This window comes from Lepus europaeus, chromosome 4 (genome assembly GCF_033115175.1).
Source record: "Lepus europaeus isolate LE1 chromosome 4, mLepTim1.pri, whole genome shotgun sequence".
Classification (NCBI taxonomy): domain Eukaryota; kingdom Metazoa; phylum Chordata; class Mammalia; order Lagomorpha; family Leporidae; genus Lepus; species Lepus europaeus.
The window spans coordinates 57,447,935-57,471,984 of NC_084830.1; the positions used below are offsets into that span (position 1 = coordinate 57,447,935).

Consider the following 24,050-nt stretch of genomic DNA (forward strand, 5'->3'; position numbering starts at 1 on the left):
TGGACTGATAATCATAAAAGGTGTCACCTCTAGAGTGGGAGTTGTGGCACAACAGGTTATGCCACTGTTTGGGATACCCACATCCCATACTCTAGTACTAGTTCCAGTCCCAGAAGCTCTGCTTCCCATTCCACTCCCTGCTAATACACCTGGGCTGTAGCAGGTGATGGCCCAGGCACTTGGGCCTCTGTTACCTATGTGAGAGACTCAGATGAAGTTTCCAGTTTCTATCTTCCACCCGGCTGAGACTTGGCCATTGCTGCCTATTCAGAAAGTGAACCAGTCTATGGAAGATATCTCTCTCTCTCTCTCTCTCTCTCTCTCTCTCTCTCTCTCTCTCTCTCTTTCTCTCTCTCCCTGCTGCTCTATCCTTAAAATAAATAAATGCATTTTTTTAAAAAGCTATCACTAGTATGACAATTATCAAAGAATTTGTGGATGCTGATAAGAAGAAAGGTGGGATGATGGAGAATGACTACAATGTCATGGAGTGTTCTTCAGAGGAAGATGTTGACAAAATGGAAGAAGCTCTTAGAACCATTTGATCATAGAGAAACTGAATATGACTCATTCAGAAAAAAATAAACATTGTGTTCTGAAGTTCCAGAACTGGTAAAAGTGTCTCAAAGAAGAGGTTATGTGTATTTCAACTGGAAATAGAGGGTATTAGAAAGGAAAAAGTTACCCCAAACCAGTTCATTTTTGGGCTCAATGTGGAATTGTCATGAAGATCATAAATTCCATCAAAATGCATGGCTATGAAAAGACCATACCATTTCAAACCCAAGCAATTCTTGCTATAATTTCAGGATGATACTTGATTGACATTACTAAAACAGGAAATGGAAAGACTATTACTTTTTTGTTGCCAATGATTAGACACATTGTGAATCAGAAGTCATCAGAAGAAGGAGAGGGTCCAATAGTTATGATTTCAACTTGAGAAAAGGCTTCACAAACTACTAAAGAATGTACAAACTTTTCCAAGACCTTGGGACTCAGGGTGCTGTGTGTTTATGGAGAAACTAGAATCAGTCCTGACCTGAAAAGAGGTGCTGAAATTACTATTTTGCATACCTGTTGAATGATTGACATGCTAGCAACTAAAAGTAGTCGTGTCACAAACTTTAAAGGGTGAAAATGAAATAGATTGTTGTAGATGAAGCAGATAGAATGTTTGATATGGGTTTTGTATAACCGGTAATGTGCATCATGGTTAGTAACAGCCCTGATCGTCAGAGAATTTTGCTTTCAGCTACTTTCCTCAGTGATATGGGGGCTTTTGTTCACAGAATCAAGAAAAACCCCTAGAAGCCAGATTGAGGGTAAGAATGTGATTTGCTTGGATGTGGAACAGGCAATTGTGATTGAAGAAAAGAAATTCTTGAAGTTGCTTAAGTTTCTGGACAACGATCAAGAGGCAGGATATGCTACTATATTTGTAGATAAGCAGGGACATGCTGATAGTCTTCTGAAAGACTTAACGAGAACATATTATCTTTGCATGCTTCTCCATAGAGGTATTGTTAATAGGACAGATACATCATAAATGACTTTAAGGATGGAACCTTATAGTTTTCATGGTCCCCTCTGTTGCTTCTTGAGGTTTAGATGTGAAAGTCCCAACCCCACCATTATGAGGATTATGTGTACTGAACAGCATGGACTGAAAGAGCAGGCATCAAAGGCTGTGCCTATACTTTTATCACAGAAGATCAGTATGACTTTAGTGGCAACATCATTAAATCTTTTGAATTGTCGGTACTACAGTGCCTTCTCATTTCATGAAACTATGGAGTGATTTCAAGTACCAACAGAAAGTTCAGGCAAAAATAATTTAAAAGTGTAGTAGATACTATGGTAAGGGATTCAAGTTGGAAAAAACAGAACAAGCTTTGGCTTACAAGAGGAAGAAGTTAAAAACATGGCTCTTGGTCTACAAAATGCAAGTGCTGATGCTGCTGCAGTCTATACAGAGTGAATTAACAGCATGCATAGTTCACAAGAGAGTAAAGGATATGGCTGCTGCTGGAACACCCACTTTTCTGGCTCCAACTGCAGGACATACTAAGAAATTACAAATTTCCAAGAGACTGACTCTTAAAAACAAGAGTCAGAAGAATAAAATATCCCATAGATATGATGCAGCAGGCCACCAATGAAGTTCTCAGAGGCGGCATCATTCTGGCTTCCACTGTGTCTGCAAAACCCATTGCAGAGCAATGTGCTGAAAAGATTGACTGTAAATTCAATTACGTGCCTCTATAGAAACAAGAACTAGAGAGGATAGTAACAGAGTGAATCTTTTAAGAGATAGGCAAAAGAATAAGAGATCAGTGACTTCCCACACACTGCTAGCTGGAAAGTCACCTCTAAAGAAGCTCTGCAGAGAATCAGTGAGTAAATTGAAGCCACAGTTACAATCAGAGGATATTACTTCTATCTTGGCAAAGAACTCAAGGAAGGAGAGCAGAAAGTCAACTTGGCAATTGAAAGTGTTCAAGTCATCACTTCTAAAAGTATCAATCTCACTTCTACAGACTGTCTATTAGGTGCTCTATTACTTATCACAGGTCAGGGAGAATATATGGTATTTGTTTTGGACTGGCTTATTTCACTAAGTATGATGTTTTCCTGATTCATCCATTTTGTTGTAAATAGCTGGATTTCATTTTTTTTTTTACTGCTGTGTAGTATTCCATAGTGTACATATCCCTTAATTTCTTCATCTTCAGTTCTTGGGCATTTGTGTTGATTCCATGTCTTAGCTATCATGAAATGAGCTGTAATAAACATGGGAGTACAGCAGATAACTTTCATATGCTGCTTTCATTTCCCCTTAGGTAAAATCTCAGGAGTGAGATGGCTGGGTCACATGTTAGGTCTGGATTCAGATTTCTGAGATGTCTCCATACTGTCTTCCATAGTGGCTTTACCAGCTTACATTCCCACTAACAATGAATTAGGCTACCTCTTCCCCCATATCCTTTCCAGCATTTGTTGTTTCTTGGTTTCTGTTTGAAGGCCATTCTCACTGGGGTGAGGTGAAACCTCATTGTGGTTTTGATTTGCATTTCCCTGATGGCTAGTGATCCTCAGCATTTTTTCAGGTGTCTGTTGACCATTTGGATTTCCTCTATGGAAAAATATGTGTTTAAATACTTTTCCCATTTCTTCACTAGGTTGTTTGTTTTGTTTAGTTGAGTTTCTTGATGTCTTTATGGATTCTGGTTATTAATCCTTTATCAGTTGAATAGTTTGCAAATAATTTCTCCCATTCTGTCAGAAGCCTCTTCACTTTGCTGAGGGTTTCTTTGGCAGTGCAGGAGCGTTTTAACAAGTTGATGTAAACACATTTATTAATTTTGGCTTTGGTTGCCTGTACCTCTGGGGTCTTTTCCAAGAAGTCTTTGTCTATGCCAATGTCTTCCAGGGTTTCCCCAATGTCTCTAATAATTTGATGGCATCAGATCACATATTTAGGTCTTTAATCTATGTTGAGTGGATTTTGGTGTAAGGTGTAATCTAGGGGTCTTGCTTCGTGCTCCTGCATATGGATATCTACTTTGCCCAGCACCATTTGTTGAAGAGGCTGCCCTTGATCCAGGGATTGATTTTAGCTACTTTGTCAAATATAAGTTGGTTGCAGATGTGTGGATTGATTTCTGGTGTTTCTATTCTGTTCCATTGGTCTATCCATCTGTTTTTTTACCAGTACAGGGTTGTTTTGATTGTAACTCCCACGTAGTATGTCTTGAAATCTGGTATTGTGATGCCTTCAGCTTTGTTTTTATTGTATAAGATTGTTTTAGGTATTTGAGGTCTCCTGTGTTTCCATATGAATTTTATCATCATTTTTTAGATATTAAGGATGTCTTTGGTATTTGGATTGGTATTGCGTTGAATTTATAAATTGCTTTTTTTTTTTTTTTTGACAGGCAGAGTGGACAGTGAGAGAGAGAGACAGAGAGAAAGGTCTTCCTTTTGCCATTGGTTCACCCTCCAATGGCCGCCGTGGTAGGCACGCTGCGGCCAGCGCACCGCGCTGATCCGATGGCAGGAGCCAGGTGCTTCTCCTGGTCTCCCATGGGGTGCAGGGCCCAAGGACTTGGGCCATCCTCCACTGCACTCGCGGGCCACAGCAGAGAGCTGGCCTGGAAGAGGGGCAACCGGGACAGGATCGGTGCCCCGACCGGGACTAGAACCTGGTGTGCCGGCGCCGCAAGGCGGAGGATTAGCCTATTGAGCCGCGGCGCCGGCCTATAAATTGCTTTTGGTAGTACAGACATTTTGATGATATTGATTCCTCCAATTCATGAACATGGAAGATTTTTCTTTTTTTTTTTATCTCTTTTTTCTATTTATTTCTTTATTTTGTAATTCTCATTGAAGAGATCTTTGACATCCTTGGTTAAATTTATTCCAAGATATTTGATTTTTTTTGTAGCTATGAGTGATTGGGATTGATCTTAAAGTTCATTCTCAGCCATGGAATTGTCTTTGTATACAAAGGCTATTGATTTCTGTTTATTGATTTTATATCCTGCTACTTTCCAATAGTCTCTTAGTAGAGTCTATTGGATGCTCTATATATAGAATCATGTCATCTGCAAAGAGGGATAGTTTGACTGCCTCCTTCCCAATTTGTATCCTTTGATTTATTTTTCTTGCCTAATGGCTCTGGCTAAAACTTCCAGGAATATATTGAATAGCAGTTGTGAGGGTAGGCATCCTTGTCTGGTTCCAGATCTCAGTGGGAATGCTTCCAACTTTTCCCTGTTCAATAGGATACTGGCCATGGGTTTGTCATAGGTTGTCTTGATTGTGTTGAGGAATATTCCTTGTGTATCCAATTTGCTTAGAGTTTTCATCATGGAAGGTTATTGTATTTTATCAAATGCTTTCTCTGCATCTATTGAGATAACCATATAGTCTTTGCTCAGCAGTTTGTTAATGTGATGTATCACATTGATTGATTTGCGAATGTTGAAATATCCCTGCATACCAGGGATAAATTCCACTTGGTCCAGATGAATAATCTTCTGATATGCTGTTGGACTCAACTGACGAGAATTTTGTTTAGGGTTTTTGCATCTGTGTTCATTGGGGAAAATTGGTCTGTAGTTCTCTTTTCTGTTGCATCTTTTTTAGTTTTAGGAATTAAAGTGATGCTGGCTTCATAGAAAGAATTTGGGAGGATTCCCTCCTTTTCAATTGTTTTAAATAGCTTGAGAAGCATTGGAGTTAGTTCTTTAAAAGTCTGGTAGAATTTAGCAGTGAAACCATCTTGTCCTAGACTTTTCTTTGTTGGGAAGGTCTTTATTACTAATTACATTTTCATGTTGGTTGTGGGTCTGTTTAGGTTTTCTATGTATTCATGGCTCAATTTAGGTAGATTGTATGTGTCCAAGAATCTATCCATTTCTTCTAGTTTTCCCAGTTTGTTGGCATAGAGCTCTTTGTAGTAATTTTTGATGATTTTATTTCTGTGGTGTCTTTTGTTACATTTCCTTTTTCATCTCTAATTTTAATGTGGGTCTTCTCTCCTTTTTTGGCTAGTTGGGCCAATGGTGTGTCAATTTTGTTTATTTTTTCAAAAAACCAGTTCTTCATTTTGCTCATCTTTTGCATTGTTTTTCATTTTGGATTCAATTTTGTTGATTTTTTTTTCTAATTTTAATAATTTTTTTTCCTACTCGTTTTAGGTTTAGTTTGCTGTTGGTTTTCCAGATCCTGGAGATGCATTAATAGCTCATTTATTTGTTGCCTTTCCAATTTCTTGATGTAGGCACCAATTGCTATAAACTTTCCTATTACACTGCTTTTGCTGTATCCCATAAGTTTTTTTCTTTTTTTGTGACAGGCAGAGTGGACAGTGAGAGAGAGAGAGACAGAGAGAAAGGTCTTCATTTTCCGATGGTTCACTCACTCCCCAATGGCTGCTGCGGCTGGCGCGCTGCCACCTGTGCGCCGCACTGATCCAAAGGCAGGAGCCAGGTGCTTCTCCTGGTCTCCCATGGGGTGCAGGGCCCAGGGACTTGGGCCATCCTCCACTGCACTCCCAGGTCACAGCAGAGAGCTGGACAGGAAGAGGAGCTACCGGAACAGAACCCAGCACCCTGACCAGGACTAGAACCCGGGGTGCCTGCGCCGCAGGCAGAGGATTAGCCTATTGAGCCACAGCGCCAGCCTCCCATAAGTTTTGATATGTTGTATTGTCATCTTCATTTGCTTCCAGAAATTTTTTTATTTCTCTTTTCATTTCTTCAAAATGCTTCATTCAGGAGCATGTTGTTCAGTCTCCATTGTTTGCAGCTTCACTGCTTTGTGGTGTGAGAACCTGCATAGTATGATTTTGATTTTTTGAATTTGCTTTTTGAGACTTGCTTTATGGCCTACCATGTGGTCAATCCTACAGAAAGAGCCATGCACTGATGAGAAGAATGTGTGTTTTTGCAACTGTAGGATGAAAAGCTCAATAGATATCTGCTAGCTCCATTTGGTCTATAGTGTCAATTAACTCTCTTGTTTCTTTGCTGATTTTTTTGTCTGGTTGATCTGTCCATTGTTAAAGTTGGGGTATTGAAGTTCCCCATTTCTATTGTATCTGAGTCTATGTCTCCCTTTAAATCCCTTATCATTTCTTTTAAATAGATGCCCTGTAATTAGGTGCATATACATTTACAGTAGTTACATCTTCCTGTTGAATTGATCCCTTAATCATTACTTAGTGCCCCTCTTTGTCTCTTTTAACAGTTTTTGTGATAAAGCCTATTTTGTCTGATATTAGAATGGCTACACCACCTCTTTTTTGTTTCTGTTGACATGGTGTATCTTTTTCCATCCTTTCACTTTCAGTCTGTGTGCATCTTGTTGGTAAGATGTATTTCTTCTAGGCAGCAAATACATGTGTTTTGTTTTTTAATCCATTCAGTCAATCTGTGTTTTTTAACTAGAGAATTGAGGCCATTTACATTCAAGGTGAATGTTGGTAAGCAACAACTTTGCCCTGCCATTTTTCTATAAATATCTTATTTTTCACTTTGCATTTTTTTGTACTTTTACTAGGAGATTTTCTTCCTTTATCCTCTTTTATAGTAATGACCATGTTTCTATGTTTCTATGTGCAGCATATTTTTAAGCATCTTTTTGTAAGGCTGTACAAATGGTGACAAATTCTTTCAATTTCTATTTATTATGCAAGGTCTTTATTATGGAAGCTCTCATTCATAATTGAGAGCTTTGCAAGGTGCAGTATTCTGTTCTGGATTGATAGTTTTTTTTTTCTTTTAAGACTTGGAATATATCTTGCCATTCTCTCCTAGCCTGTATGGTTTTTGATGAGAAGTCCTCTGTGATTCTAATTGGAGATCCTCTGAAAATAATCTGGAATTAACTTGTGCATATTTTAGAATCTTTTCTTTATGTTTTACTGTGGGAAGTTTGACCACAATGTGTTGTGGTGAAGATCTTTCCTGATCATGATTATTTGGAGTTTTATGTACTTCCTGTACTTGGATATCCCTTTCTTTCTCCATATTAGGGAAAGTTTCTGTTATTACTTCACTGAAAAGACCTATTAATTCTATCTCCCTTTTCACACCTTCAGGAACTCCTAGAACCCATTTGGTCATTTGCTAATATTCTTTAGATTATCAACAGTGATTCTAGCTTTGTAATTTCTTATTCTTGTTTTTGGTCTGACTGTATAATTTCCTGTGATTTGTCTTCTAAGTCAGATGTTCTTTCTTCTGTTTCACTGATTCTGTTGTTAAGATTTTCCACTGCATTTTTTATTTGATCTATTGAATTCTTCATTTTCAAGATTTCATTTTGCTTTCTCTTTAAGAACTCAATTTCATGGGAGAAATTTTCTTTCATGTAATGTACGGATTTCCTTTGTTAGTGCATTTGCTTCTGATTGCTTCTAAGTAATCCTATGTTCAATTTTTTTAATTTCATTTCTGGCATTTCTTCAGACTCTTCATCTTCACAATCCAGTATTGAAGTGTTGTAGTCTTTTAGGGGCATCATATTGTGTTCCTCACACAATTGTTGTTTCTTGAATTTGTGCAGTTATTATTCAGCATTTGTGGTGATACTTATTGGTTTGTTCTTTGTTTTTGTGCTGTGGCGGCTTTTATCTTTGGACTATGTGTGTGTCCTTTATTAAAATCTACAGAACATTTTATGTTACAGCTGAAGAATACACATTATTTTTTTAAAAAAAGAAAGATTTTATTTATTTGGAAGATAGAGTTATAGACAGTGAGAGGGAAACACAGAGAGAAAGGCCTTCCTTCCATTGGTTCACTCCCCAAATGGCCGCTGCAGCTGGTGCTGCGCCTATCCGAAGCCAGGAGCCAGGTGCTTCTTCCTGGTCTCCCACATGGGTTCAGATGACCAAGCACTTGGGCCATCCCCCACTGCCCTCCTGGGCCACACCAGAGACCTGGATCGGAAGAGGAGCAGCTAGGACTAGAACAGGTGCCCATATGGGATGCTGGTGCTGCAGGCTGAGGATTAACCTACTGCGCCACAGTGCCAGGCCCCTACACATTCTTTTCAGCAGTACATGGAGTTTTCTCTAGGATAGATTGCATCAAGGCCATGAGCAATTTTCAATAAATTAAGAAAAATGACATCATACCATATATCTATTTTTACCACAATGAAATGAAGCTGGAAATTAACAACTTAAGAAACAAGAAAATACAAAAACACATGGAGACTGAACAACATGTTCCTGGATGAACAGTGGGTCATAGAATAAATCAAAAAAGAAATAAAAAAAATTCCTGGAAATGAATGAAGATGACAACATACCATATCAATACCTATGGGATCCAGCAAAAGTTTGGGCTTTCATGTGGAGACAAATCAGAAAAGGCTGATTTTTTCAAACCATGAACAAGAATAAATGATTCACTACTGTTTATACCATATAGACTTGAAAAGCTTGACTCACACATTAAGACCTGTCAGAGGAGTCTAAATTTTATCTTTGGAGACATGAAATATGTCCCATCGCAAGAGAAAACTTACTGTAAAAGAGAACTGGGACAGGGGAAGGGAGGCTGATTTGGTGTGTATGTGAGGTGCTGCTGGTCAGTTCTGAGGGGTCAGGGTACAAGTGAGGAATATTACAATTTGCATAACTGCTACAATCTGCAGCTGCCCTTAGAACTTTAGCAGCAGATGCCTGGCAGTGCTAAATACAGGAAGCCTCAATTTAAGTATTTCAAGTTACATATTTACCACTCTTATCTGAGCCAAAAAACTATATGTAATTACTCAAATTCTTAAGGAAAAACTTAAGAAAATAAAGCAAAGAAAATCAACAAGACAATGCTGTTGAAGATGAATGTATCACAATTAATTAGCAATTCTGTTTAATAATTATTAGAATGCCAGAATCAAGTTCATTCCTCTCATTCTTTAGAAACATTACCTTGATTTCTTCATGCCCTTGCTTTGTACGTTGAACTGTAAGACATTGTGATGCTTTGATAGTCTTTCCAAATAAAGATCTGGTGACCACTGACCTTTCCGGAGGGTGCACCATCAGCACTGTGCTGCCCAGACCGACGTGCTTAGATACCAGGGCCAAAGTGGTCATTTGTGCTTATTTTAGTTTATCAAGAGCATTTGTGGTGTCTCCTCAATCCATAGCCTATTGATATTTTGGGGTTCACAATACAATCCCTATAAAAGTAAGAATTACTTCATCACACAGTCTCTCTGAATTCTTTAGGCACAGCTTCTTTTAAATATCTAACACACTGTCCTGTTTTTGCCAAGGACGCCATCTTGCCCCTGGCACTCAGTACTGACCCAGTCTGACAGAAGCAGAACAGACTAAAAATAGCAGCAAGAAAGACATCCAGGGCTCCCCTGATGCTCTGAGGATACTTTTGCATTTTTCTTCTCCCTTTTTTTTAATGGTGCAATTAAGCTAAAGGGTGGACTTCTGATATATGTAAGAAGGTATACTATATATGAAAAATACACACACAGTATCTATCTCTTTATCTTTCTATTTATATTTCATCTATCTGATTCATCCTAAGCAATATAAATGCACTTTTCTGGTTTCATATTCTGATTATTTTGCTTGTATTCTTCTCTCAGGCCAGGTACAATCAGAGTTTTTGCTTTACTGGAATTATTCTTTTCTCTGATCATAACTTCACACTTCAAGTACCTGGCATCTGGCAATAATTTAGTAAATGCTTAATACATAAATTATTAAATATATATATTGTAATATGGGAGCATAGCTTACACTGCTGTTACAAATGTCTCCAGTGTTTATTTCTTGCTAATGCTTTAATTACACCAGGATTAAGTGTGACTCCCTTTATGTGACTTCTGCCATTGGCTATATAAGCCTGACATCAATGCGTTGCAAAAGTATCATCTTTTTCCAGGGAAGGTCCTCAAATGCATATCATAAATATTCACTTTTCTTTAGCTCCCACATACAAAACACACTTACCTACATTCCACAGGAGAGAAAGCTGTCAGTCATGGCATTTCCTTCACAGTGAACCCAGGGAGAGATGTTCTAGTGACAATTCAATTACATTACTGACCCAAAGAATACAAATCACAGAAATATAATACCATGTTTCGCCTCTGTGATCAACCAGTGGTTTGTATTGATGCAAAAACTTGAAATCAATGCACATGCAAAGACTTCAAAGAATGTGAACCAGGAAAAGCTACGCATGGGTATCAAATTTTTTCACACCAAAACAAACTTATCTTTTATTTATGTTTTCCACCAATATTTGAAGAATCCTCATACAGATGTGTACACATGAACACACATACTGGATATGGAGTTTACAGAGAGATCTTACATATTTGGAACACAAAATTGTAGGAAAACAAAATATAGATAAAATGATAACTAGTACTGAAACAGTATTTTACACTTTATGTTCTGTGTGGGTGCAAACTGATGAAATCTTTACTTAACATATACTAAATCAATCTTCTGTATATAAAGATAATTGAAAATGAATCTTGATGTGAATGGCATGGGAGAAGGAGTGGGAGATGGGAGGGGTGCAGGTGGGAGGGAAGTTATGGGGGGGGAAGCCATTGTAATCTATAAACTGTACTTTGGAAATTTATATTTACTAAATAAAAGTTTAAAAAATATATAGATAAAATGGTTGCACAATAAAAACAAATGTATCTCAGTCTACCTTCATTTCTTGCTATCAGTTGCTACAAGCAAATGTGATCAAATGGGGGAAGAACCTGGGTCTTCAGATAATTTGTCTTACCAAGGTTGATCAAACTAAAAATATAAACACAGCCTAATGATAATTGGGGAGGAATTTTTAAATATATTTTTCAAAATTCTCCTATTTCTATTATTTTCAGGTATTTTTTTAAATGAAGGACTACATAGTACCTCGTGGGAGCATGTTCAATAAATGATCTCTTAAATTTAGAACATTTCAGGAGTTTTTCACAAAATGCTTTTTTTTTTCCTTGAGAAGAAAGCTACAATCCCAACTTTCACATATCAGTCCTTTGCAACCCATGATACTACTCTAATTAAAGCTATTTAAATGTTTAATTTATGCCTGATCCATTCAGCTACCAACATTTATGGGACATCTATTATGTGCAAGTTTCCACTAGGCATTCAGTAAATATCTTTAACAATGAGAAGATATTAATTCCTAATAAAGATTTCTCCAAAATTGGCTTTCACGAAGGTAAAGACTTAAGATTTAAGAGTAAAATTAGGACCGGCGCCGCGGCTCAATAGGCTAATCCTCCGCCTTGCGGCGCTGGCACACCAGGTTCTAGTCCCGGTCAGGGCACCGATCCTGTCCCGGTTGCCCTTCTTCCAGGCCAGCTCTCTGCTATGGCCAGGGAGTGCAGTGGAGGATGGCCCAAGTCCTTGGGCCCTGCACCCCATGGGAGACCAGGAGAAGCACCTGGCTCCTGCCATCGGATCAGCGCGGTGCGCTGGCCGCAGCGCGCCAGCCACGGCGGCCATTGGAGGGTGAACCAACGGCAAAAAGGAAGACCTTTCTCTCTGTCTCTCTCTCTCACTGTCCACTCTGCCTGTCAAAAATTAAAAAAAAAATTTAAAAAAATTTTAAAAAGAGTAAAATTAGTTATTTACTTATTGAACCAGGGAAACCTTTGACAACTTCAGTTTGGTTAATATTACACTGATGAGTTACTTTCCATTCTAGTGTCAAAGTAGCCTGAAAATCTTACCAGAAATATTTTTTTGGAATGTGTCTTCTTTTAAGCTACCACATTTATCTCAAAAATGCCAAATGTTGCAAAGATTGCAATTCAAGTGACTGCTCTGTTCATCTTTTTATTTATTTATTTTTTTATTTGAAAGAGTTACAGAGTAGAGGCAGAGAGAGATGGGGGAAGAGAGAGAGAGTCTTCCATCCATTGTTTCACTCCCCAGATGACCTCAATGGCAGGAGCTGCACTGATCTGAAGCCAGGCAGCAAGAGCTTCTTCTGGATCTCCCACAAGGGTGCAAGGACCCACACACTTGCGCCATCTTCCACTGCTTTCCAAGGCCATCAGAGAGCTGGATGGGAAGTGGAGCAGCCAAGACTCAAACCAGTGCCCATACAGGATGCAGGCACCCAGACAGCGGCTTTACTTGGTATGCCACAGCACTGGCCCCTCTGTTCATATTCTAATCTAAAATCAGTATTGATCATTGGCTTAACTCTTGCCTGTCTCTACTTATTAACAAGAAAAACAACATCTTTTTCATGCTTGGCTTTCTACAGTAAGACCTTCTTTTCTCAAAGTTGATTCAAAATACTGAAATTATGCTAATATAACAAAAGCAAGGTTTTTTTTTTCTTTAAATATGTTTTCCTTTTCTCCTAGGGTACAGGACATATGTGTTTTAGTTAAGCTTAGTGTTACACATCTGTTTTCACAGAACTAATAGATTGTGTAACAATTTTAAATTTCTCGTCAATACTCTAGATACATTTACCATAACCTGTTGCTACTTCTTTCTCTTAGTCTTTAATAGGGCTTCTCTAAGTGCAATCCCAGACTTGAAGTTCAAATTTAAGTGAAATTAACAAATCACAGGGGCTGGTGCTGTGGTATAGCCACTAAAGCAGTTGCCTGCAGTACCAACATCACATATGGGCACCGGTTCGAGTCCTGGCTGCTCCAGTTCCAACTCTGCTCTCTGCTATGGCCTGGGAAAAGCAGTAGAAGATGGCCCAAGTCCTTGGGTCCCTGCACCCACGTGGGAAGAAGCTCCTGGCTCCTGGCTTTGGATTGGTGCAGCTTCAGCCATTGCCGCCAACTGGGGAGTGAACTAGTGGATGGAAGACCTCTCTCTCTCTCTCTCTCTCTCTCTCTCTGTCTCTCTGCTTCTCCTCTCTCTGTGGAACTCTGACTTACAAGTAACTAATAAATCTTTTAAAACAAAACAAAATAAAAAAGCACAGTAAATCTAGAGTCCTAAAATAAGGAAATCATTTCAGGAAGTAAAATAAACTCATCATTAGATACAGTCCTGTATGTGTTACTCTTAATTTATATAACACTAGCTTCTAAGTTGTTATAGAAAAGTCATTTGTGTCATTTTATTGCTAACATTATACCCTAGAGTACAAAATAAAACCAAATCCATACATTGTATAGAAAAGGGAAAATACAACATCTGTTGACTTTGTTTGCAGATGTTTTCAGTCTCCCAATTTCCATGAGAATTTGCTACAGGTTCTTCTGTGTTCAAAAATCTAAAGGCAGGATTCTCACATTAGTTTTCACTAAATTTACATATTTCTTAAATCTTCTAGAGTTGTGTGAGCGTTTCCACTAAAAGCTGTCTAGTAGATACGTCCATTGCTATCTAGCAAAATAGTGTGATGGTAGAGAAGAAACCCCTGTATTATTGAAGTTCAAAAACTGAACACATGCACAGTGCCTACTAGGAGGCAAATAAATAAACTTCTGGCTGCTAATTTACCTTTAAAATCTCATTGCAGAAGTTTGGTCAATGTCAGAGATCCTCTTAGAGATTTGAGTGCAAATCATAAAATCCCTGCCCTCAAAAGAAGCAACCTATACTTCACAAAGCAGGATATGATTATACATAGCTACAATTATTGAGTGCCAATTATCCAGCCAATGCTCAACATACCTTATTTCTAACTGCACAAAAGTTTTCAAAACTCAGTGTAAACAATATTATGATTTTATAGATGAAAAAAACTGAAGCTCAGAGAAAATAAGTAATTTAGTAAGTAGAAACATCTCAAATAGTTAACTCAGTTATCCATTCTCACATATGATGACCTCATGCCTGCTGCTCTTGTTCATTGTCCCAGGCATTTGTGAATTAGAACTGCAGTGTCCAACAAAGTAACCATTAGTTTCACATGTCTAGTAAATATTTGACTTGAAATGTGGCTAGCCCAAATTGAGATTTATTAAGACACACACTGAATTTCAAATACTTAATACCAAAAAGTAAAATTCACATTAATAATTTTTACATTAGTTACATGTTTGAAATATTGAAAAGTACTTTATGTAAATATAAATACGGGGTAGGTATGGTGCCATAGTAGGATAAACTGCTGCCTGTGAGGCTGGCATCGTGTATGGGCACTGGTTCAACTCCTGGCTGCTCCACTTCCAATCCATCTCCCTGTTAATGTGCCTGGGAAAGCAGAAGAATATGGGCCCTGCACCCCCGTGGGAGACCTGGATAAATCTCCTGGCTCCTGGTTTTGGTCTGGCCCAGCTACAGCTATTGTAGCTATTTGGAGAGTGAACCATTAGAAGAAAGATCTCTAACTCTGCTTTTCAAATAAATAAAATAAATCTTAAAAAGTAAATATATTAAATATGATACTATTTTGTATCCATTAGATTAAATAAAATATGTGATTAAAGCTAATTTAATTCATATCTTTTTCCTTTTCTTAATTACCTTTGTGTCTCACATTGGTGGTTCAAAGTGCAGATATATTGGATGGTACTGCTTTGGAAAATGGTATAAGTTGTTATCAGTATGTTTCATATTGCTTTTTAGCTTTTTTGCATATTACTTTTCCTCCCCTAAAAACATGAATGTGGTCATTGACCAGACGCATAAAACTTTTACTGGACGCATTAGCAGAGTCTTTTTCCTTGAGCACTGGAATTAGCGGATATGAAATATGCAGAGTGCTCCTGAAAAGCGTTTTGGCTCCAACGGAAGTTTATTGAAGCCTGAAGAGAACTTAAGTACTTTTAAATGAGAGCCAATTCTTGTTTTCTGTTTTGTATTATTTCTGTAGTTGCAAATGTATTGGAAAAATCATGTAATGAAAATGTTATTACCTTTGTAAATTAGTTGGTACGCATGTGTTGACAAAGGTTCAAGACAAGACACCAACCAATCTCTAATCCAATGATAAAAGAGGCATTGCAAATTATTGCCATTAAATCTCAGAGCCACCGAAATTATCTCCATCTTGGAAAGATGCTTATTGAGATCCCCTTCTACATTCAGTGCAAATCATAAAATCTCTGCTCTCAGAAGAAGTCACCTATGCTTCACGTATCAGAATATTATTAACCATAGCTACAATTATTGAGAGCCAACTATCCAATGAGTGCTCCACAAACATTACTTCTAAGTTCTTTGTTTATATAGCACATACTCTCTTTCCATGCCCCTTGCCTTCTGTGACTTTCTTAACCTTTAACCTGAAGGGACACAATGAGCCAACTAAACTCATTCAATATCTCCAAATAAAAAAAAGCTCATTTAAATTATAATTTTAAAAGGAAAAAAAGAAAAGAAACAAATTCAGCCTAGTTTAGATTTTGTAATTTCTATATTAGGATCTATTTGATATGTACCTTTCTTGAGCTCCCTTCTGGTCTAGTCCATTATTCCCCCAAAATAAACCATCTTAAGTGTCCATTTTGCTTCTCCTCTACTATTAGTAGGGGAAATGATCCAGGTGTGATTTTCATACCAAGATTTAAGAAAAATGCTGCTTTAAAAATCCAAATGCTCATTTGATATGTTCAAAGGTGATAGGATTTGATATTTTTCATATTCAGATGTTAAGTATAAGTGATACTGGAACTAAACAACTCCTAAACCACACATTGCTATCTCTTTCCATCAAGGAGTAGAAGAGGAGATACTCATATGAGTTACAGGTAAACCCTGACGATTTGTCCATATGAACTGTTAAGAAATGTGCAGAGCTCAATATGAGCTCTTAAGATGTGTGCTTTGCAGATTTAGATTTTATTTCTCTTCTTGCCTGCTTTTTTTTTTTTTGACAGGCAGAGTGAACAGTGAGAGAGAGAGAGAAAGTCTTCCTTTTCCATTGGTTCACCCCCCAATGGCCGCTGTGGCCAGCACACTATGGTCGGCGCACCGCGCTGACCCGAAGCCAGGAGCCAAGCCAGGTGCTTCTCCTGGTCTCCATGCAGGTGCAGGGCCCAAGGACTTGGGCCATCCTCCACTGCCTTCCCGAGCCATAGCATAGAGCTGGCCTGGAAGAGGGGCAACCAGGACAGAATCCAGCGCTCCAACTGGGACTAGAACCCGGTGTGCCGTCACCGCAAGGCGGAGGATTAGCCTATTGAGCAACAGCGGCACCAGCTGCCTCCTTGGTTTGAAGACTATCTATCCAACACTCCTTGGAGAAAAAAAAAACATTGTCGAAAGAGAGGGATTTCAAATTATTTTGATTATAGCACTAAGTTTTCTTGACATCTCAACTCCCCCAAGGATTCATCTCATTCACATGAATCAATTAATTCATTTGGAAGATTTCTTCATATTGTTAGCAGAGATTAAGTAGATTTTTGTCATGACCTTCATCAAATCAATCACCGAGAGCAAAAACAGGGTCTCCAGATGTCTGAAAAGTTTTAATTGGCAAATGTCATATAACTTGCATATTTTTACTAAACATAAGTGTGCAATATTCATTTAGTCATTCAAATTAATTAATAAATTTAATAATCATGTGGTAGGCATTTTTAAGAACTGAAATAGAGTGTCAAGGCTAAATAGACTTAATGATGGAGAATAGATTCCTAATTATCTCTAATTCTCTTTACAGGTAATAAGCTTTGTTCTTTATCTTTAAAATCATGAATTTATTAGACCCATTAGTATCCCACACATTAGCGTCAATGTTGAATTTGGCAATTAGACACCAACATAACATTGATTTTAATGTAAACATTTCTTCAAAACTTTCTCTCTGTGACTATTCATTTTAATCTTTAAATATCTCGTGTGCAAATGAAATGCACCTTTGAGAAACCTGTTTATTAAACTAATCATCTTATGAAGAAAACAAATAAAAATGGACCTCATTCTCTTTAGTGATTGGCCAGAATTCTTGTTCATGGCTCTACATAGTTAATTTTACCTTTTTCTAAGGGATAGACATTTAGGTAATCTTGAATTTTTCATTAATAATAGAGGCAATGCGTTTCTTTTTACAAATTCTTTCCAACTTGGATTGTTGTATCTAAAATTTGTAATGTTTTAAATAAGTATGTACATGTGATATAATATATGTGTGCATTATCTTATATGTATATAAACAATGGATGTATGTATGAAGTTCTCAGAAAACTTCATGAAAATGTGAATTATCATTTAATTCCATTCCTCTGTGAACTATTTGGAGTATCCTCATATTCCAAACTAATCTTTAGAAAGATTACATGAGGCAACGCCTCACACTTTTTATATGGAAGTAAGGAAAAAGAATTAAGCATTTATATTGACATTTCTATATAAATTTTATTTGCAAATAGCCAGATATCCCTAGCTAGTTAGGAAAAAGGTTTTATTTATGGAATAATTCTAGTTTAATATATGTTGAAGTGATGTTAGAATTGCAAATTATCATTTAATAGTCCCTAAGATAATAAATGATTCAGAGAAAAGACACTAACAGATGTAATCATTAAATAATTATTGACAAGGGTCTTTACAAATGAAAAATTAGGTAGTCATGTCTTAAATCCTCTGATTAACCTCAGAGTCTCTAGAAGTGGGAAACCAGAAGACTTCTTGGTGTGAAGGATACAGCACCAACTTTGAAGTATTCTTACCAACAGGGAACCAAAATCTAAGGAATACCACTTTCAGGAAATACAAAGAAAAAAGTAAAATTGTGCAACAACTTATCTTATAATTGACTTGGGTATTTTTTTGATGCATCAATAACAGACGGAACTGAGAGAGGTAGTTAGAAGAGTCTTAGCTAAAGAGACTTGGGGGACTTGAAACCATGTAGAAGACCTTGTCTGGTTCCTAATACTGACAAACCAATTAAATATATTTAATTTAAAATTTTTAATATCTGTACATGAATAAATGTGGCATAGGATGATACCAAAGAATTATCATGACATTTGTTAAGGGTTGTTTATGCAGATCCTAGTACTGTTCTCTTGCATGTGCATTTGAAATTTTTCATTAAAACTCTTTTAAACAGGAAAGATACTGTAATATTTTACATTTTTGAACTTCACTAAATGAGAGTGTCCATTTCTTCTCACCTTCAACTATATTTTAAATTTTGTTAATCATTATTATTTTCATGTTAATTTACATTTCTTTAATTATTAATGAGATTGAGCACATGATTAGCCAAGGTTAGAGCCTGACATAAAGCCTGTCTCTAATCAATCACCTTTAATATGTAATATCTGACCTTTGCAATCTCTGTTCTCAACAGGCATAAACTTCTTGCCATTTTGAATGTTTTCTCCAATAATCTGATATTAGTTACTTTCTCTATTCCTTCTCCTATTCTATATATATTTGATTTCAACATGACATCTTTTATCTATGTATCTGATATTGGTAAGAATCACTACAAAATCTTTATGCATAGATAACCTTGACTCTAGTTAAATAGTTCTTAACATTACCTTCTGTAATGATAATTATAGGACTTCAAAAGAAAACCATTTAGCCAAGTTTATGCATAGATACGAAATCCTGCCAAAGGAATACATATTTTTATTTTCATCTTTACTGTAATCGGTTCCACAGACTGTTCATCTTTGCTCAGTACTATTGGGCAGTAGTATAGATCTTTTATCAATATGTCCTCACACAACTACTTCTTCTTCTTCTTTTTTTCTTTTTTTCTTTTTTTTTTTTTTTTTTTTTTGACAGGCAGAGTTAGACAGTGAGAAAGAGAGAAAGGTCTGCCTTTTTTCCATTGGTTCATCCCCCAAGTGGCCGCCACGGCCAGCACGTTGTGGCCATCGTGCTGCACCAATCTGAAGCCAGGGCCAGGTGTTTCCTCCTGGTCTCCCATGTGGGTTCAGGGCCCAAGGACCTGGGCCATCCTCCAATGCACTCCCAGGCCACAGCAGAGAGCTGGACTGGAAGAGGAGCAACTGGGACAGAATCTGGCACCCCAACTGGGACTAGAACCCGGGGTGCCGGTGCTGCAGGCGGAGGATTAGCCTAGTGAGCTGCAGTGCCGGCGTCACACAACTTCTTGACAAAGCATTCATTAGGGCCATTGAAATTAAGTATCTAAAAGACCGCATCTCTCTGAACCACATAAGACAATCTTTTCAAAGACCACCTTCCAACACCATAGGACAGCCAACAAGAGAACATCTATAATGAGCTCTATGCCAATATTGCAGCTTGAAGAAAATATGGAAGAAAGAACTTCACCCATGCTACCCACATAAGATTATGGGTTACTTCTCTTGAAGGGGGGAATGTTAAGGTAACTAGGTAGACATTAGCCTATGTGTATATCAGTGGCCAAAAAAATGAAATTTTTTTTAAGAAAATAGGAATTTTTATGTGGTTGAATGAGGGAAGAAATGTAGAAGCAAGCCTGACCAGCAATTACATATCTAAAGTATTGCTTGGTGGGTCCTATTCTTCTCCAAGGGGCAACTTGGGGGAATCTTCCCCATCCTGAATGGAGGGGTGGAATATATCCATTATGAAGCTCTGGGAATTCCACTCCTTGAAAGCCCTCCACTCAGTCATATCTCAGAGAGGGAGTGGGGAGGAGAACTGGAGGGTCTATACTCAGGCCATAAAAACTCATCTGAATACAAACTAGGATGTCAGTTCTTTCCTGGGATGCCTGCATGGTCTGTCAGCGTATTTCTCTTCATTACACACAGCAAACATGCTTACTGCTTAAAAAATTTAAAAAAAGGAAAAAAATTAGGTATTTAAGGGACCATAGATAAAGTGAAAGCCCTGTATTGAAATTAATACTATTTTGTTGGCAAAGGAATATTTATATTCATATTTAATTGCATCTTGAGATAACTTTCACTTTATAATTCATATTAACCAGTAAATACCTACTCTTCATTAATGCATGTGTGAAAAAAATGGGCCTTATCTTTGTTATTCTCACTTTAATAATAATTGCTGAAAAGCAGAGAAAATGTATGATTAGATTAGCTGGTGGTACATCAGGAGTAATTCCTATGAAATACCTAATTCATTAAGTTTAAGTTCTATTATAAAACTATAAATTTTACCTTATCAAAAAAGAAAATAGTGGCCGGTGCTGTGGTGCAGTGGGTTAATGCCCTGGCCTGAAGCACCGACATCCCATATGGGTGCCAGTTCGAGACCCATCTGCTCCACTTCCAATCCAGCTCTCTGCTATGGCCTGGGAAAGCAGAAGATGGCCCAAGTCCTTGAGCCCCTGAACCCATGTGAGAGACCCAGAAGAAGCTCCTGGCTCCTGGCTTCAGATTGGCACAGCTCTGGCCATTGTGGCCAATTAGGGAGTGAACCATCAGATGGAGTATCGATCTCTCTCTCTGCCTGCCTCTCCTCTCTCTCTGTAACTCTGGCATTCAAATAAATAAATAAATCTTTTTTAAAAAAGAAAAATAATGACATATAAAGTCTGGAGGAACTTTCTGCCATTAACTCCTAGTTCTAATAATAATGATCCCATTTTTAATATATCACAGCTTGTATTAGAGAAAATTACAAGGCATCTATCACTCTACTCATTTGTTAGCCTTATTTTTTCCCAGCTCATAGCCTTCAGACATCTATTGGAGCCCTTTATCTATCTCCACCTGGGCTCTCATCAGGGCAATAGCTCTCATTGAAGAGGTGTTATACTAAACTTAAATGCCTCTTTAGCAAAATTGACTATTAAAACTCCACCCACCTGTGAAAGCAATCATTCTCCTCTTAAAATCCCCATCACAATGAAGGCAGGTGGGGTGTTACAGAGACTGATTGGCAGTCCTATTTAATGTGTAAACTAACATTTGTTCTGACTCGTGAGCCACCTTTTGTGTTTTTTCCAAAAATCTCTTAAATATAATTCTTCTCAGATGTATTTTAAAAGATTTGAAATGCAGTTTATTCTACTTCTTAAAAATGCTACACTTGTATTGCTAAATTATTTCATTTCATTTAGACTTTATCATTACCTTCTTCTTTTTTTAGAAAAAGATTTATTTATTTATTTGTAAGTCAGAGTTACACAGAGAAAGAGGAGAGGCAGAGAGAGAGAGGTCTTCCATCAACTGGTTCACTCCCCAATTGGCCACAACGTCCAGAGCTGTGCCCATCTGAAGCCAGGAGCCAGGAGCTTCCTCTGGGTCTCCCATATGGATGCAAGGGTCCAAGAACTTGAGCCATCTTCCACTGCTTTCCCAGGCCATAGCAGAGAGCTGGATCAGAAGTGGAGCAACTGGGACTCAAACCCAGAACCCACATGGGATTCCAGCACTGCAGGCAGAGGATTAATCTACTGAGCTACAGGGCTGGGACCCATTGCTTTCTTCTTAATAAACCAAAATTTACATCCCTTTTCCCCCAATATTAACATAGAGAAGCAATTGATTTCAGGCACAAAATTCTAGTCTTGGTGATGAAACATGCAATTCGTATAGAAATTGTGAAATCATTTATGACTATGCTTTTATTGACTTTCAGCAGTATTAAGCATATAGGAGCCATCATGGTCTATGTGCTTGAATTTAAGATGAATTAGAGTTTAAGATGGCATTGCAGAAACCATCAGTTGTAGAAAAATGTGCATTTTCCCTGATTGCTAGTGATCCTGAACATTTTTTCATGTGTCTGTTGGCCATTTGGATTTCCTCTTTTGAAAAATGTCTATTTAGGTCCTTGGCCCATCTCTTAAATGGGTTGTTTGTTTTGTTGTTGTGGAGTTTCTTGATCTCTTTGTCGATTCTGATTATTAAGCCTTTGGAGACAGAAGTTGTATATGAAGATTGGCAAAGCAAGGGGTAGAATGATCCTGAGACAATGCTACATTGAAAAATCCCCACTGTATTCTAGGGGTACCAACAAAAGTGCTTTGCCATAATGGAAAGTACATCTCTATTTTGGGAAGTCATTTTAGGTCCTAGCAATTCAACATAGTTCCTAACTAGAAAAAGTTGCCTTAGCAAAATCTATTCTAATAACATACCCAGAATCAGAGTTACAGTCTTTTGACTGTATAATAATTTTAAGAAGCATAAAATGAGGATACACTTTAGACTCTGTTACTTACATATGTATCTTAATGAGATGATTCTGTGGATACCATTCATATTTCCCTCCCATCCTCATATCTTTGCAAAGGTAAGAGGCGATAGCTTCTCACCAAAAATATGATTTTATTATAATGAACCAGACATTAAAAGATAATGAAAACACAATTCCTATCAATTAGACTGATTTCAGTTGCAAACAATGCAATATAATTACTATTTGCATCAAAATGGTTGCAACTGGAGGACATCACATTGGGTGAAATAAGCCAGACACAGAAAGACAAATACCATGTTCTTGGGTGGGTATGATGGGAAGAATCACTATATTCCTAAAGTTGTATTTATGAAAAGCATGAGGTTTGTATTACTTAAGTAAAAGGTTTCTGGGAAAAATTTTTTAAAAATAAAAAAAAAAAAAGAAAAAGGAAAAAATCCTTGTGTGCATCCATTTTGCTGAAAAAATATAGTGTTTTGTGATACTGTTTCAAACAGTTATGTAACAAATAATAAAGAATTACATACAACTACAGTTTTAATGATCTGTGACTTTTAAAATTTATGTGGCCAGCATTCTGGTGTATCAAATAAGGCCACTGCCTTCAATGCCAACATCCATGATGATGGCAGTTTGTGTTGCAGCTGCTCCACTTTGGATCCAGTTCCCTGCCAATGGACTGGGGAAAGTAGAGGAAGCTGGTCCAAATATTTGGACCCCTGCCACCCACATGAGTTATCCTAATAAAGTTCTTGGTTCCTAGGTTCAGGCTTGCCTAGTGCTAGCCATTTCAGCCATCTTGGGAGTGAACCAGAAGACAAAAGATCTCTCTATCTCTGTCTCTCCCTCTCTCTCCATAACTCTGACTTGTGAAATAAGTAAATAAGTCTTTTACAAAAAAGTCTGTGAGTGAAGTTGAAAATATTTTATTTTGATTATTGTTTGTAATAACTCTTGCTTATATTCCTGCTGAACTATGGTCTTTTTATTTGTTGAACCCTTTATTTAGGAGACCATTAAACCTTTTACTATAATGTAAATTAAAATATTTTATCATGGGGCCAGCACTGTGGCTTAGTGGGTAAAGCTGCTGGCTGCAGTACCAACATCCCATATGGGCGCTGGTTCAAGTCCTGGCTGCTCCAATTCTGATCCAGCTCTCTGCTATGGCCTGGGAAAGCAGTAGAAGATGGCCCAAGTGCTTGGGCCCCTGCACCCATGTAGGACACCTGGAAGAAGCTCCTGGCTCCTGGCTTCAGATCAGTGCAGCTCTGGCCATTGAGGTCAATTAGGGGGTGAACTAGCAGATGGAAGACCTCTCTCTCTCTCTCTCTCTCTGCCTCTCCTCTTTCTCTGTGTAACTCTGACTTTCAAATAAATAAATAAATCTTTTAAAAAAATGTTATCTCAAAAATTTAGTGTAACAATCAGAGTAAATTATATTACTTTTCCCAATAACTTTGTATATTCATTTTTAAAGATATATTTGATTTTATTTGAAAGGCAGAAT

General features: G+C 37.6%; 1 pseudogene; it reads left to right on the plus strand.

Annotated features, from left to right (window-relative positions):
* Positions 1-413: 413 nt before the first annotated feature.
* Positions 414-21,288, plus strand: LOC133758684 (probable ATP-dependent RNA helicase DDX46; annotated as a pseudogene).
* Positions 21,289-24,050: the final 2,762 nt, after the last annotated feature.